The sequence below is a fragment of the Podarcis pityusensis genome, assembly GCF_964106645.2.
Source record: "Podarcis pityusensis genome assembly, chromosome: 16".
Taxonomy (NCBI): Eukaryota; Metazoa; Chordata; class Lepidosauria; order Squamata; family Lacertidae; genus Podarcis; species Podarcis pityusensis.
Window position 1 is genome coordinate 18,541,742 of NC_138041.1, and position 14,923 is coordinate 18,556,664.

General features: G+C 47.6%; 1 protein-coding gene across 1 annotated transcript in view; it reads right to left on the reverse strand.

The window, feature by feature from the left end:
- Positions 1 to 13,229, reverse strand: part of VANGL2 (VANGL planar cell polarity protein 2) — a 40,941-nt gene extending 27,712 nt beyond the window's left edge. Inside the window, exon 1 of the mRNA XM_080984259.1 lies at positions 12,843 to 13,229. The gene's annotated coding sequence lies outside the window, so the exon portion shown is untranslated. The remainder of the gene's footprint in view (positions 1 to 12,842) is intronic.
- Positions 13,230 to 14,923: the final 1,694 nt, after the last annotated feature.

The window sequence follows — 14,923 nt, forward strand, 5'->3', positions numbered from 1 at the left end:
CAGATCCAGCCAAGGCAAAGAGGAGCTCCCCCGGGTGAGAATTCCTGGGAGTGGGCGGGTTAGGAAACCCACATTAATGCGACAGATGAACCAAACCCTTCCTGCATTTGCTGCACACACAGGGCAACTCTTGGGAACAATTTCAGATATTCTGCACTCCAGGGGCTCTCGCCTGAATGCGACCACATCAGCAGGACCTGCGGGGGTCTTTCCTCTGCATTCAGAACCCCACAGGGCCGAAGCTGAGCCAGCATGTGGGCAACTGATTAAATGTTTGGGGTTTAATGCAGGAAACCCACTTGAAAACCCCCATTTTGCAGAAGAAGGGAGAGAGAGGGTGGGCCCCAGCGGGATAGGATTACTACTACTGAGCAACTTCTCACATTGAGCAAGACCAATTCAGCCTTGCGAAGGCCATAAAGAGAGAGCAGGTCCTCCAACAAAAGGATTTGACTCTGGCAGAGTGTCTGCTCTGACTGCAGAAGGCCTCAGGTTCAATCCCAAGCATCTCCAGTGATAAGAAAGATTTCTTCCTGTTCAAGACCTGGCTAGCTAGGAATAGACAATGGTGAATACAGGTGAGCAGTTGATCAGTGTTAGAAACTCAGCTATCAAAGCTAGGCACCAAATGGCTCCTAAAACCAGGGTTACACAGTCGCCAAAATGGAATACAGTGGTACCTTGGTTTACATACGCTTCAGGTTACATATGCTTCAGGTTACAGACTCCACTAACCCAGAAATAGTACCTCAGGTTAAGAACTTTGCTTCAGGATGAGAACAGAAATCGTGCTCCGGCGGTGCGGCAGCAGCAGGAGTCCCCATTAGATAAAGTGGTGCTTCAGGTTAAGAACAGTTTCAGGTTAAGAACGGACCTCCGGAACGAATTAAGTACTTAACCTGAGGTACCACTGTACCTAGTTGCCATTTTGGGGCCAGCTTTTTGGTTCCTGAAATTCGCTCTGATTGTGCCGATAAAATATAATGGAAAGAATTCTACAGGATGTGTTGCTAGTGTGTGAAAACAGGCAAGATCCAAGGCATACAACTCCAGATGGTGGAGACACCTGGCACTATCCTGACACCTGGGCATCTTCACTTGGTTGCAAAATGCGCCTGGTGGATTTTGAACACGGCCAGGAGTAGATAGTGGCAAGGCAGGTGGGCTGTTCATCCAAGGAGTTTCCTAGGCTCAGCAGTGGAAAGAGGTTTCTCTGAAGGTGCAAAAGAAGGAACCATGGTACAGTCGTACCTTGGAAGTCGAACACCTTGCGAGTCGAACGTCTTGGCTCCTGAACGCCACAAACCCAGAAGTGAGTGTTGCGGTGCCTGCAGCCAATCGGAAGCCACGCCTTAGTTTCTGAACATTTTGGAAGTTGAAAGGGCTTTGGGAATGGATTCCATTCAGCTTTTGAGGTACGACTGTATGCACTGCACAGTTGGGGCATAAATTTTCATGGAATTAAACATTGCGCGATATAGCAACAAGTCTGATAGTTTCTTTCTTTTAAAGGAGTGGACAAACTCATGGAAAGAGGATGAACCCACCCAGGAAAATTAGGAGTGCTAACTAAATAGAATGTTTGGAGGGAGCTCTGAGTACAAGGTACAGAGGGCAAACAAGGAGGGAAGATGGCGGCCCTCACAGCCTGCCTTGGTTGACAGCATCTGCTAGGCCACTGCTGGACTAGACAGACGTGACTGAGAAGGCCTCTCCTTGCATCCTTGTGAAACAAAGGCATCCCTCCGCCTGCACCGGGAAGACAAACCAGAGCAAGACAACGCATCCCACAGCTCAACTAGGGCAGCATTTGACAACCTGGCTCCCACCAGGCATCTTAGACTATGACTCCCATCAGCCCCAGCCAGGAGCTATGATGGTCCTACAAGACTTTCTGGGCTAACTAGCCACAATGGCTATGTTCTGCCCTCCACGGTCGGAAGCAGCAATGCTTCTGAATGCCAGTTGCTGGAAACAGCAGGAGGGGAAGAGTTGCTTCTGTGCTGGGGTCCTGCTTGTTAGTTTCCCACAGACATCAAGTTGGCCTCTGTGAGAACTGGATGCTATATTATTATTATTAAATTCATATGTGGCCCCTGACCCAAGGACCACAGGGCGGTTTACAATACAAAAATACATAACGTAAGAACTAGACTGGATGGGCCCATTGGACTGATCCAGCTGTCTCTTTGTGTTCTTATCTGTTAAGCAAATGAGTTTTTAAAAAAATCTATTGTAGCATTAAGAAGAGAGGCAAGTCCACTGTGCACCTGCTGATGGGAGAAACAGGTGGGAGCCATTTACAAAATCTGCAGTAACGCAGGAGCTCAGCACCTGCCTCCGCAGCTGAGGTGCTCATGGCTACACCCCAAACATGCATGCACACACACACACACACACACTCCATCCTCTGCTTGCCGCCATCTGTAGCCATCAGGCAGGAGTGCTAAACGGCGCTCCCAAGCAGGATTTTCTCTGGCTTAAAGGAAATGAGCATGCCTAGCTGGGTTTGCACAATAGGGTCATCTTCGCCTCCCGTCCATCACTTTGCAACCAGCCCCACCCCCTGTGGAGAACGTGCAACACCAGGCCGGCCCCCCTTGCCACCAACCACAGGGGCAAAGATGTTGTTAGAGCAGTAGCAGGCGGGGGGGGGGGGAGAGATGGGGAAGAGAAGGAGAAAGTCTCCCAGGCCTCTGCAGATAAGGCGAAAGCAAACTGCTCCCCTATGTGTCTCTCTCTCTCTCTCTCTCTCTCTCTCTCCCCCCCCCCAGCACATTCACAAACCACAACAAAGCTATTCCAAAAGGACAGGCCACCTCTTGTCTCTTCCTTAGGATGACACCACATATTTTTAAGTGTATAAATATCTCTCCATATAAATGTCTCACCTTTTTCTTGCCCCTACAAGTGTGCGGCAAAGCACAACTCTGTTCAAGTATTACTCACAACATGGGAGCCTTTAGAGAGAAAGGTGTCAATTTTCCATTAGAAACTAAATTAATTAGACCAGAAACTGCTCGCCGGGAGGGTCTGGACTATTTTCACAGACTAATAACCCACCCTGTAGGATTCCCTCAGTTATATTTTATCTGCACAATCGGAATGAAGTTCAGGAACCAAATTGCTTTTTCTGTGCAGCCTGAGCAGGCGCCGTTAGGAAAGAGAGGTTGGAATTGGCCAATATATTTGTGGATTGTCCCGGTTCAAGTGACGCATTTTCTTAAAGCTCTCTCAAAGCTCTTAACCAACTCAAGGTAGTCATCTAAACCAGCCAGATGTGTAACTGAGAATCAATCACAGAGAGTCTATCATTTGAAAAATAAGACTTAGAGCCATCTTGCCCCCAAAAATGGCAACTAGACATTTCATTTTAGCAACTGTAACCTTGGTTTAAGGAGGCATTTGTTGCCTAACATATATCCCAGTTTCTAACATTGGCCACATGCCACTGGTAGGTAGGCCAAAAGACAAAATTGGGAACAGCCAGAGGAAGAGGCAAGAGCCTCCCCTTTGTACAGAAAGTTACATACCAGCCACACAAAAGGCAGTTTCCCCATACATCCCCAACCCACTCATCTCTCTGTCCTCCATCCAGTCAAAAAACACATCACAGCTGAAAGATGCATTAAAACCAAAGCAAAAACTGCAGAGACAAGAGTGCATAGCAGGGCTGGTGAGAGGGATACGGCCTGAGTCCCACAGGTACACCAAAGGGGAGGTAAAGGCCGCAATTTTATAATTACAGCCAGTTCTAGAAGGGTAGCTTGCTGCAGCAGGGGGAGAAAAATAGTATTGTGGAACCTAAACGCCCAGGGGATTCAATAGTGCCTCAGCTTTTATGGAGGCATATGTGACCAAGTTGGTTCCAGTGTTTTTCTGCCACAATAAAAACTGTCTGTCTTTTAAAACGGCGCCGCAAGACTCTTGTTTTGCGATTAAAACGGAGAATCGTACAGATTAGCAAGCTGGCGTCATGGGACCGAAAATTTCCTACTACTTTTGTTTCTCTGTAACGACGCATTGCAAAAATATCAGGCAGGCATGGCAGCTGCAAAGTTTTTAGCTTTACTAAATGTGCAATAAAATAAACAGGCTAAGCAGGATTGCTCTTGGGGGCGGGGGGCATTGGACATTACAGTTAAAAGTTTTCCAGAAAACAGACATCACAGCAGCCAGCGATAAAAGCTAGTACCTTACATTCAGAAATGTCAAGTCCTGGAATTCCTCCTCCTCCCCTAACGCAGGCAGAATTCCATACTCCCCAACGACCATTATCTCCATTTCCAAGAGGAAAACACAAGACCAGTTTTTGCCAGTGCAGCAGCAGCAGCGAGGGGGATCAGTTGCCCCCCCCCCTGCCTCACGGTCATTTGCAGGCTGATCACCACAACAGGACACACCATCTGCAGCTCTGAGGTCTCCCACACAGAGCCAGCCCCCCCCCCCAACCGCCCTCATTCCAACAGGCCGTCCTAGCAAATGAAAACACTTGACTGAGGGGCTGCCGGCAACCACCTCATTATCTCCAGATCAAAAACCCCACACAAAACCCTTAAAATGGAAGGCCTGAAATGTGGCATGGCAGGCTCCCTGCTAGACAACAGAGACTGCATTCACACCGATATCATCACCCTAAAATGCCTGCCACAGAAACCAGTGCAGGAAAACAGAACATCTGCAAACCAAAGGGCCATTTCTCCCACAAGAGGTGGCTGCCTCACTTCATGACTGAAGGGGACCAGCTCACATGATGGAACGTTCTTTCCTGCAATAAAATGAAAATTCCAACACTCTGGGTTTTTAATTTAAAAAAAAAAAAAAAAAACATTGACCACAGGAAACTAGCAGATCAAGAAGAAAGGTTATTGCTTAGCTTTCTCCCTGACATCTTTCACGTGGCATTTTAAAAACAAACCTGGGGAGGAAGGCATTCCATGAGGTGAGGCCTCAGCTTAGTGGTACAGCCCAGACAAAAGTCAACCACCTCAATGAAAACCAGGCCAAAGTGGCTGCTATTTCCTCATAAATTACAGTGTCACACATAAATGTGCTGTGGTGCTCAGATCCTGCATTTGGGCTCCCCACAAAGCAGTGTTAGAAACTCAGATATATAAGCTAGGTGCCAAATGGCTTCTTAAAACCAGGGTTACAATTGCCAAAACAGAATGTCTAGTTGCCATTTTGGGGCCAGATGGCTCGAAAGGTCGTATTTTTCAATACAGCTTTTTGGCCCTTGAAATTTATTCCGATTGTGAAGATAAAATATCACAGTCAGAATTCTACAGGATGTGTTGTTGCTGTGTGAAAACAGGTAAGATCTAAGACACGCACCTCCAGAAGGTGGAGACGTCAGGTGCAATCCTGACACCTGGGCATCTTCACTTGGTCGCAAGTGGCCGATAGCCAGGTGCAAAATGCACCTGCCGAATTTCAAACACTGCCCCAAAGACATATGGGGCAGGCCACTGTGAGAACAGGATGCTGGACTCGGTGGGCTGTTGGCTTGAGCCAACACCCAGACTCTTTTAGACACTCTTATGGCAACTCTTACCAATAAAGCAGCACGGAGTATTCTAGAGAGCAAATATAAACAGCCTGTAGCCTACTAAGTGTGGCTGGCCCAGAAGGCATAAGATGAGCCTGCTGGATCATGCCCATGGCCCTTCTAGTCACGAATCCTCTTCTCAGAATGGACAACCAGATGCCGCAACGGGAAGCCCACACACAGGTCCCAAGATTCCCACCAACTGGTATTCAGAAGTATAGTGATCACGGCTAGTAGTCATCAATAGCCTTCTCCCTCATGAATCTGTCCAATACTCTTTTAAAGCTATCCAAGTTGGTGGCCATCATTGCCTCCTGGGTGAGGGAGTTCCATAGTTTTAACTATGCGCTGTGTGAAAAGTATTTCATCTGTCCTGACGTTCACCTCCAACATTCAGCTCCATTCAACGTCCACAAATTCTAGTGTTACGATACGGGGAGAAAAACTTCTCTCTATTCGCTTTCTCTGTGCCATGCAAATTATATAAATTTCTATCATGTTGCCTTTTACCTGCCTTTCCCCCTAAACTATAAAGTCCCAAACGTTGCAAGCTTTCTTCACAGGGGAGTAGCGCTCCATCCTCTTTGGAATTTTGTTCACACTTTTCTGCACTGTTTCCAACTCAACCATCTTCTTATTGAGGGGAGAAGTTGCTGCCACTTCCCATGGCAGTAAGATTGGGGCTGGCAGGGGCACCGGCAGGCCCCTGCACCACCCCGACCCTTGACCTCATCTCACCCCCCTGCCTCTTCCCAGTACACAGCAGTGGCAACACTCCCTCTCCGAGGCTGCTGCTGCAGTGCCGCTCCTGCACAGAAGAGCTCAATGAGGTGCCCTCCAATTCTTGCTAAAACTATTAACTCCCATGGTGCCTTTGCCTGCGCTGGCAGGGGCTGATGGTACTTGGTGTGCAACAACATCTGGAGGGGAGCTATGCTGCCTTCTCCTATAGCAGGGTGCCTACCATGGGCAACATCTCTCATGAGCCTCAGCTACGAAGCACTGAAATGCCAGCTGCCTTGGGACTGGGCCTTTATCATGACAGGGCTTCAGTTTCACCTCTGCAGCCCAGCTCTCCAAGAGACCACAGTCATTATTTCAGGCATGTCCAACAGGTAGATCATGATCTACCAGTAGATCACTGGATGTCTGTGGTAGATCACTGGCTCCCCCCAAAGAAGCTCAACATGTTTGCCCTGCACCCCTAAAAAAACTCAACAACTTTGACCTGAACTCCCCAGATCGCAGTCTCTTGGGAGTTGGCCACCCTGATCTAGATAGAGGAGAAGAGCCATAGATCGGTACACCTGCCTTGCATGCAGAAGGTCCAAGGCTCAATTCCCAACAGGGTGGATTCATGCAGCATTCAGAATTTCAAGATTCTGATCAGCAGTATGTAGAATAATCAATCAACATTCCATCCCCTATAAGCAAGCAGAGCCCCCGCCCCCACTTTGCGCTTCCAGGGCTGGGAAATGGGGATTTCAGGCAAAGTAGAGACCCCACATCTCTTCCTGCTTAAAGACACCACTCCAGACAGCAGGGGGCCGAGAAGACACAGCTCCCCCGATCGCCACCTAAATTAAAAAATCCAGATGGGTTTCAAGCAAGTCTTCTGCCTGAAGCTAAGTCACGGATTAATTAAAAAACTCAAGAGAGCAGGATCCTGCACACTGACACACATCCTCAATGCAGACACAGGTGCCAAGTCAGGCGAGAGCAGGATCAGCCCCAGAGCCAAATAAAAGAGTCCCAGCGCAATCAGCCAGGGCTCCTTGATTAAGCAGTTCTCCCTGTGCACCTTCTCAGCAATTACTATGTTCACGCCTGAAGGGGGAACCAAATAAAAAGCTCCAATGTGCACTCGGGAGAGCATTTTCCCATCGCAGAGAGAGCCAAGGCTGATCTTTGAATACAGAGAACAAAAAATCCAGAAGGGCAACAAAATGCAACCCAGGTGTGAGGACCCATTAGCAATTCAATATTTCTCCAGGAGGAAAAAGGAAGGAGATACGTAAACACAAGTGATTTATGGTTCCATTCGCATGGAACACCAAGCCAAACCATGGCTTCAGGCAAACCCACAAGCTCCCGGAAAGGAGATTGCAAACTTTGCTCCTCCTTGGTTCCTGCTGTGTTGCTGCAAGCTAAGCCATGGTTTGGACTTAGCGTGTTATCCATAGCTGGGCTCATGGATTGTCTTCTCCAGACAAACTATCAGCCAATAAGAAACCTTGCAGAAGGATATGAAAAGGCAATGGCAATCTCCTCCCTGGGAAGTTGCAGCGCCAGGGGTCACTAGTGCACTCAGGTCCTACTTGTGGGCTTCCCATCTGCTTGACCACTGGGAGAACAGAATGCTAGCCTAGATAGACCTTTGGTGTGATCCAACAACTGGGCTAGTATATTCTTAAAAAACACTCTACAGCAATAAGAAAAAGGTAAGGGGTGGAAAAATAAGAGTTGTCCAGTTGTAAGAGCGCCATGTAGGAAGTGCACACAAAACAGACCATTTTCCTATTGCACACAGATGAAGCAAAAAGTGACCACAGCAGGAGAGTGCCATTTTTATTTTGGCTCCACATTCGGTAAAGACACACACCTTGTCCTTGCTTGTGCAACAGAGCAACCAAGAGTCTAGTTTTCCCCTTGGATGTGTAAAAGGGTTTCTGCCTTATCCAGGGCGGGGAGGTTCTGGAATCCTTGGGAGGTTCACATTCACACTATATATTTAAAGCACAATGATACCAAAGATGAGCAGTTATATGTTTGCCATGTATGTGATATGGGATCATAACTACATAACCTCCTCAGTCGCAGAGTAGCTGCTGGAATGGGACTGCTGAAAACAGTGTATGGCTGGAGAAACTGGCCTGCTAACAGGAGGAGATTCTGTACACACAGCTTTGTTTAGACATCAAACCATACAAGACAGCCCTTAGACTCCCCATCCCTTACTCAACAAGGTGGAAATGGAGCAATGAAAGATGAAGGGACACTGTTTATGTATGGTCCATAGTGTGAATCAATGGTTTCAATAATGGGAGGGGGAGGATATGAATCCGTATATATCTGAAGAAGCTTAATGAAGTTGTAGCCCGTGAGAAATATGTGCTACCATCACTTGAGGACTTTCTCCCAAAAGAGACAGGAACCAAAGTATTTACTAAATTGGATGCCTCAAGCAGTTTCTGGCAAGCACCAAATACCAGAGTTATACACCGACGCCATCTATCACACTCTTCAATGCTTGCCATTTGGAATCGCAACAGCTTCTGAGATTTTTCAAAGGAAGATGACAGAACTTGTCCAAGGCATAAAAGGAGGTCTTCATGGATGACATCAATCAGGTACATTATTGGAAGACAGATTGGGGACACAGGGGACAGTCTTGACTTAGATCCATGAATCTGGACTCAAGGTAGACAAGGAGAAATGCGTTTTTCACGGAGGCAAAGTTCTTGCAACAATTAAGACATGCCAGGTGAAGATAAATGCTATCAGAGGCTCAAAAGCAGAACTACCACGCTTTTTTGGAAATGTGAATTATCTTGCTTGATATGTGCAAGACGACCCCGCAGAAGCACATCCTCTAAACCTATTACTGAAATCCATCATGTCTTCGTTTGGGAGATCAGATTAGCAGGCTGCCTTTACAAAGATAAAGGACACGATCTCCACTGCCCCACGTTTGCAGTTCTATGATGCCAACATACACGGCACTTGTGCAAACAACCGCAAGCTAGGTAGAGTACATGATTCAGAATGGATGCTAGCAACATTCTACTCCAGAACTCTTTTCAAAGCAGAGAAACATTACAAAAAAGCAAACCAAAGAAACCTGAAGTGCCTAGCTAGTATTTTAACACTGAAACCCTTTTGCAGATGCTCGTTCCAGGCTCCTCACAGACCATAAACCCTTGGTGACCTTGATTAAAAGGAAAATAATTAGACCATGACGACACCAATGTCTTCTCGCAAGAATGATAAGATTCAACCCAGTAGCTGAATACATCACAGAAAGAAGTTGGCCATACCATAGCCAACACCTGCCAACCCCCCCCCCAAAACACAAGCAGAGAGTTACAAGTTAGAGAAGATTACTAAGGTACAACACTCTCCCAGAACCCTTCCCTAGCAGCATCGAAATGCAGGTTTCAGTGAATCCAAACAACTACTTATGGAAATCCACAACCTTTTAATAATATTTCAGATCAGGACAGCCTAAATATCCTGGTAATTCTTCAGAGATGACTGTTAAGTGCTTTGTTGAGAATGGGCCACGAAGTGAATTGGCAAGTCTAATAAGGGAATAAAGCTAATAATGTTGTCTATGAGGAAAGAAAAGGGCTGGAGCTGGGCAGGACATGAGAAATAATAGAATCTTATCCTGTGGCTATTACAGAATACAGTGATACCTCAGGTTAAGCACTTAATTCGTTCCGGAGGTCCGTACTTAACCTGAAACTGTTCTTAACCTGAAGCACCACTTTAGCTAATGGGGCCTCCCACTGCTGCTGCGCCGCCGGAGCCAGATTTCTGTTCTCATCCAGAAGCAAAGTTCTTAACCTAAAGCACCATTTCTGGGTTAGCGGAGTCTGTAACCTGAAGCATATGTAACCTGAGGTACCACTGTAAACAGATCAACATCATGAAAGGAACCTTTTGTCTCTACACCCTGATTTTAGATAGACCTTGGAAAAGGTCCACAGCTGATCTAGGTGAACTGGGAGGTTGACACTATTTGGTTTGTGGGGGGCACTACCCCAGGTACAGCGAGATACTCTCCTTGTCTGACGTTACTCTGACATTGTTGCACAACTGAACAACACCCCAGTTCGCTTTTGGCCTACCAGGTGAACTCATGACTGATAGTAAAAGCATTTTACAGCAGCAGAATTCCAGGCATGCTGGATATATTACCATATATTTTGCCATATTACCATCCGCCCTCGCTACCTTCAAGGAAATGAAAAAGCAGAGAGAATTGGCACACAGAACAGGAAACCTTAACGTGACCCAAACATTGCCCTTTTTAGCTACAGAACTTGGGTTTTGGATATGCCACTGGATTTGGCTCAGATATATTGCAAACGGGAAGACAAATCGGAACATCCATTCCAACCCTGGGAAAAGTTGCTTCTTCAGTTTTCCAAGCTAAGAGAAGTTACAACTGTGTTTCTAGGGCCGGTTCAATTTGGTACAAGAACTATATTTAGAGTTTATATCAAACTCAGTGAACAGGCCAAGGCTAGGCTCCAGCTTCTACCCAAGGAGCAATTGAGCACCCACAACATGTTCAAATTGAATATGGAATACAAAAACTGGTGTTTTTCTCTATCCCTGAGAATGCAATTGGCCAAATGCAAGCTCACCTTTTCTGAGACACTACCAAGCCATCTTGCAAGGCTCCCAGCAATGATACTTTGCAGACAATCACTCTCTTGGGTCAAGTAATTTGGAAATGTTTAAGATTTAGTGATGAATGACTAACATCAATCAATGACCTGCTGTTTCAACAATGCTGACTTATTTCATTATTGGTCCTTTAAAACAAAGAGATCAAGATATGTGGATAGTGCCATTATTTAGTCTGGTCACTAGGTGGCCCTGGACTTAGTAGTATCTGGCTGCAGTCAGGAGTTTCTCTGTCTTGGTCTAAAGGGAAACTACGTTTTCATCAAGCATCCTGCCTGGAGTGGCCTCCAAGGCTCCCATGTTTATATATGCAAAAAGAGGAAGTACCTCCTGGCCCACTGCCTATCTTTGGAACTCATTGCCACAGGATGTTGCCACAAATGGCTATTTAAAGGAGTCTTGATAAATATACTGGGGGTTGGGGGTGACGGTAAGAAAACTGCCTCAACTAGCTACAATAGCAAAACAAATAGCGATGGAGATCACCTTCTCACCCTGTTTGTGAAACTCCTGGAAGGCCAGCAAAACTGCAAACAAGCTACCGTGCTAAACAGGCCCACCCCCAAGTAGCTTTGGAAAAGGTGCCGGAACAGCCCATAATTCCCCTACCTTCCCTTCTGGGTATTTACGCCTGTTTGGAGGAACGGAAGATGCCCCTGGCGAGGGCGTAGCATCTTTCCATCCAACAGAAGGTGGCAATTCCTCCATTTTGGGGGTCTTTCTTGCAACTACCCAATTTTCTCATACACAGACACACACACGTGAGAAGCTTTTCGGGGTCTAAATAAAACAGTCGTTCCACCCTGACTACAGTCTCCCAAGTCCATTTGTGCGCTCTATCCGGGTTCCCAGCCAGGCACACCTTTGGCTTCGGAGGCCACCGCCGCTCCAACGGCCACGGCCAGGCAACAAGCCAAAGAAGCCGCCTTGCATTCCCATGACGCCTTAGGAGGCAGGCACAGAAACAAGCCGGACTTGCGCTTCAGCTGCCCAGCCGATCACTCCGCCGGCTCTCTGGCGCTTGGGTCAGTTACTGTTCCAGCTACCTGGCCAAACAGGGCCCGTGTGCACAAGCGAGTTGCACCAAACACCCCTCCTTAGACACAATGCTCTACACGAAACCATTCCAAACGTGGCCCTGGCGGAGCAACCGCGGGCTCCCAACGTCCGTTTCCCCACGCCCATGTGTGTTTAAGACTCTTATCATTCAGATTAAAAAAGCGGGGGGGGGGGATACAGGAAAATCAACAGCTCCCAGCTGTTTGGAAGCCCTGCAAAATTTCACCTGACTAGCCCACGCAGGGGAGCAAACCCGCCTCCACTCCCCGGGCGCGCCACTTCCTCCAGTTTTAAAGATACGTGCTGGATGCGATTTAGTAGAGATTGGGGCGGGAGTGGGGGGGGGAGAGAAGTGGGGTAAATGCCAAATCAATCCTGCAACTACCATCCACGCCTATTTCGCACCCGCCCACCCCCCTCCAGCGCTGTACGAGACCCGTTTCCCTCCCCCACCCGCTCCTCCCCATTGCAAAGATTTCCCAGGCTTCCCACCACCACCCCACACCCCCTTTGCAAAGCGATCGATGCCCCCGTTTCCCCTGGACAGGTTACCCAGGCAAATCCCAGGCTCTACAGAGGCCCATCGGAGCAGGAGGATTCAGCAGTCGTACCAGACGCCCTCCCCAGCACCCCCCTCCAAGTGCCCCCTCCTCTCAAGTCCCCTCCCGCACATCCACAGATGAAAGCCGGGGGGGGGGGGGAGAGCCCAGACACGGAACGGCCCCTTCCTTTGCCATCCTTGCAAAACTCTGATTTCGAGGGGGTGGGGGTAGAGGAAACAAAAGGAAGACCCAGCCGCTCTTTCGATCCGAATTACCATTGCATCCAGCAAGCAGCGGCCCCGATCCTGCTGCTCTCCGGCTTGCGTATGACAAAGGCGGACGTAGCAGCTTCCTTTCCTTCCCTGCTTCGGCGGCTTTTGTTCGTTCCCGGCCCTTTCTCTCCAGCCACCCAAACTGCCTGCAAAATTCCAATTTTCTCTCTCTCTCGGGCGTCTCCTTCCGTTTTCCATGCAATTACAAAAAAGGAAGAGGGGGAGGAAATCCAATTCGAAAATGTGTAAGATAGAAAGGGGAGAGGGGAGCACAAGGATTCAACAAGCCTGTGGTCCCTCGCCTTGGGAAAAGGCGAGAAGTCGTTGCAAACAGCCGCACCGCCCACACTGGCAGCTCCGGATCCACTCCTCTCCGGCGTCTCCCGGCGTGTGAACAGGAGAGGATTCGAACCTGTGGACGCTCCGCGGCTGTTCCCAGGCCCGCGCGCGCCTCCCTCCGGCGCTTCCATTGTCTCCGCCGCGAAGTTCCCACTGCCTCCACTCTCCCTCCCGCCCCAATTAGTTTTATGGTTTACTGTTAAAGGGAAAGGAAGACAGAAAGCAGGGTGGGCGGGGGCGAAAATTCGCCTTCTCCAGACTTTTGACCCTTTCCAAACGCTTTTAAAATAAAAATAAAAGAGAGAGAGAGTGTGAGATGTCTAGGAAATAAACTGGAGACGACCAAGGCAGGAGCCAAACTTAAAAAGCACCCAGGGAATTGCTCCTGTACCCTGTTTAATTTTACATAGGGCAGCTCCACATATATATTCCTTTAGTACAGAGGGGCTGTTGGGTCTAAGTCTGGCTTCAAGGTAAATTACTATTAAAAGAGGAACAGGAGCCTTGAAATTACCTATCAGTAGTTGGTAGCATTTGCTCAGCAGCCTGAGCAGGTGCCCCTGTCGCCTGGTGTCGATGGATTGTACTGTACATCTATTTAAAATATGGAACTCAAGCCCACTAGAGAGATGTAATGATGGCCACCAACTTGGACTGGTTAAAAAGAGGATGGAAATATTCATGGTGCAGAATAATAATAATAATAAAATTTATTTATATCCCACCCTCCCCAGCCGAAGCCGGGCTCAGGGCGGCTAACAACAATAAAACAGTACAACAGTACAACACAACACAACACTCTAAAATCAATCATTATAAAATTAATTCAAATCAAACCAATGGCAACCATTGTGCCAGAGCTCCGTGAAGATTGCTGAAGGAGGGAGTCAGGCTGTGCCCTGTGCCATTGCTATCAATGGGCAATTGACCACAATGGCAGTGATATGCCAACAGGATTTGTGTGAATACTGGAAGCCACTGGAGAGGAGAGTGCTCTGGTGCTCAGATCCTGCTTGTGGGTTTAGCCTTGGAGCATCTGGTTGGCCACTCTGAGAACAGGATGCTGGACCAGATGGGCCATGGGCCTGATACAGCAAGCTGTTATTTGTGTTCTTTTCCTAACAGAGAAACACATTGAATTAATCAACAACAACCAGGTTCATTCATTTCAGTGGGTCTACTGCGAGTAGGACCCAGCTGAATCTCATCAACAGTATATTTGATTTCCAAATGTGTACTGTATCTCTTTATCACATGCAACTTTTATGCAGAACCGTGTTCTCTTTTCTGGCAATTTATAACTAGCTAACCTAGTTTTACAGCACCTGTTTTGTTTTGTTTTGTTTTTCCTGGGGGAGTAGAATGGGATTGCGAGGGGTGGAATCTGAAGGGGGCAGGCTTGGGAATCCAAACTTTTATTCTTAGAATCTCTCCCACACACACACACGCACAATTTTGCTTCTGAAAGGTGACACTAGAGGAGGACAAGCAGAAAGAGATTTAATTTTATTATCATTATTATTTTTAAAGCCTCTGAAATAATGTTTAGTACCTGATCACAATTCAGTCTAACAATGTGATCCAAAAAGGTCATTTGTGCAGAAGTTAAATCCCACAGGGTTCAGTGGGACCTACATAACTGCCAAATAAATACAGCTATAGGAACATCTCTCCTGAATCAGAGTGAGGGCCTAATCCTGTTTCCCAGTGACCAACCAGATGCCTCCAGAAAGCCCACAGAATGC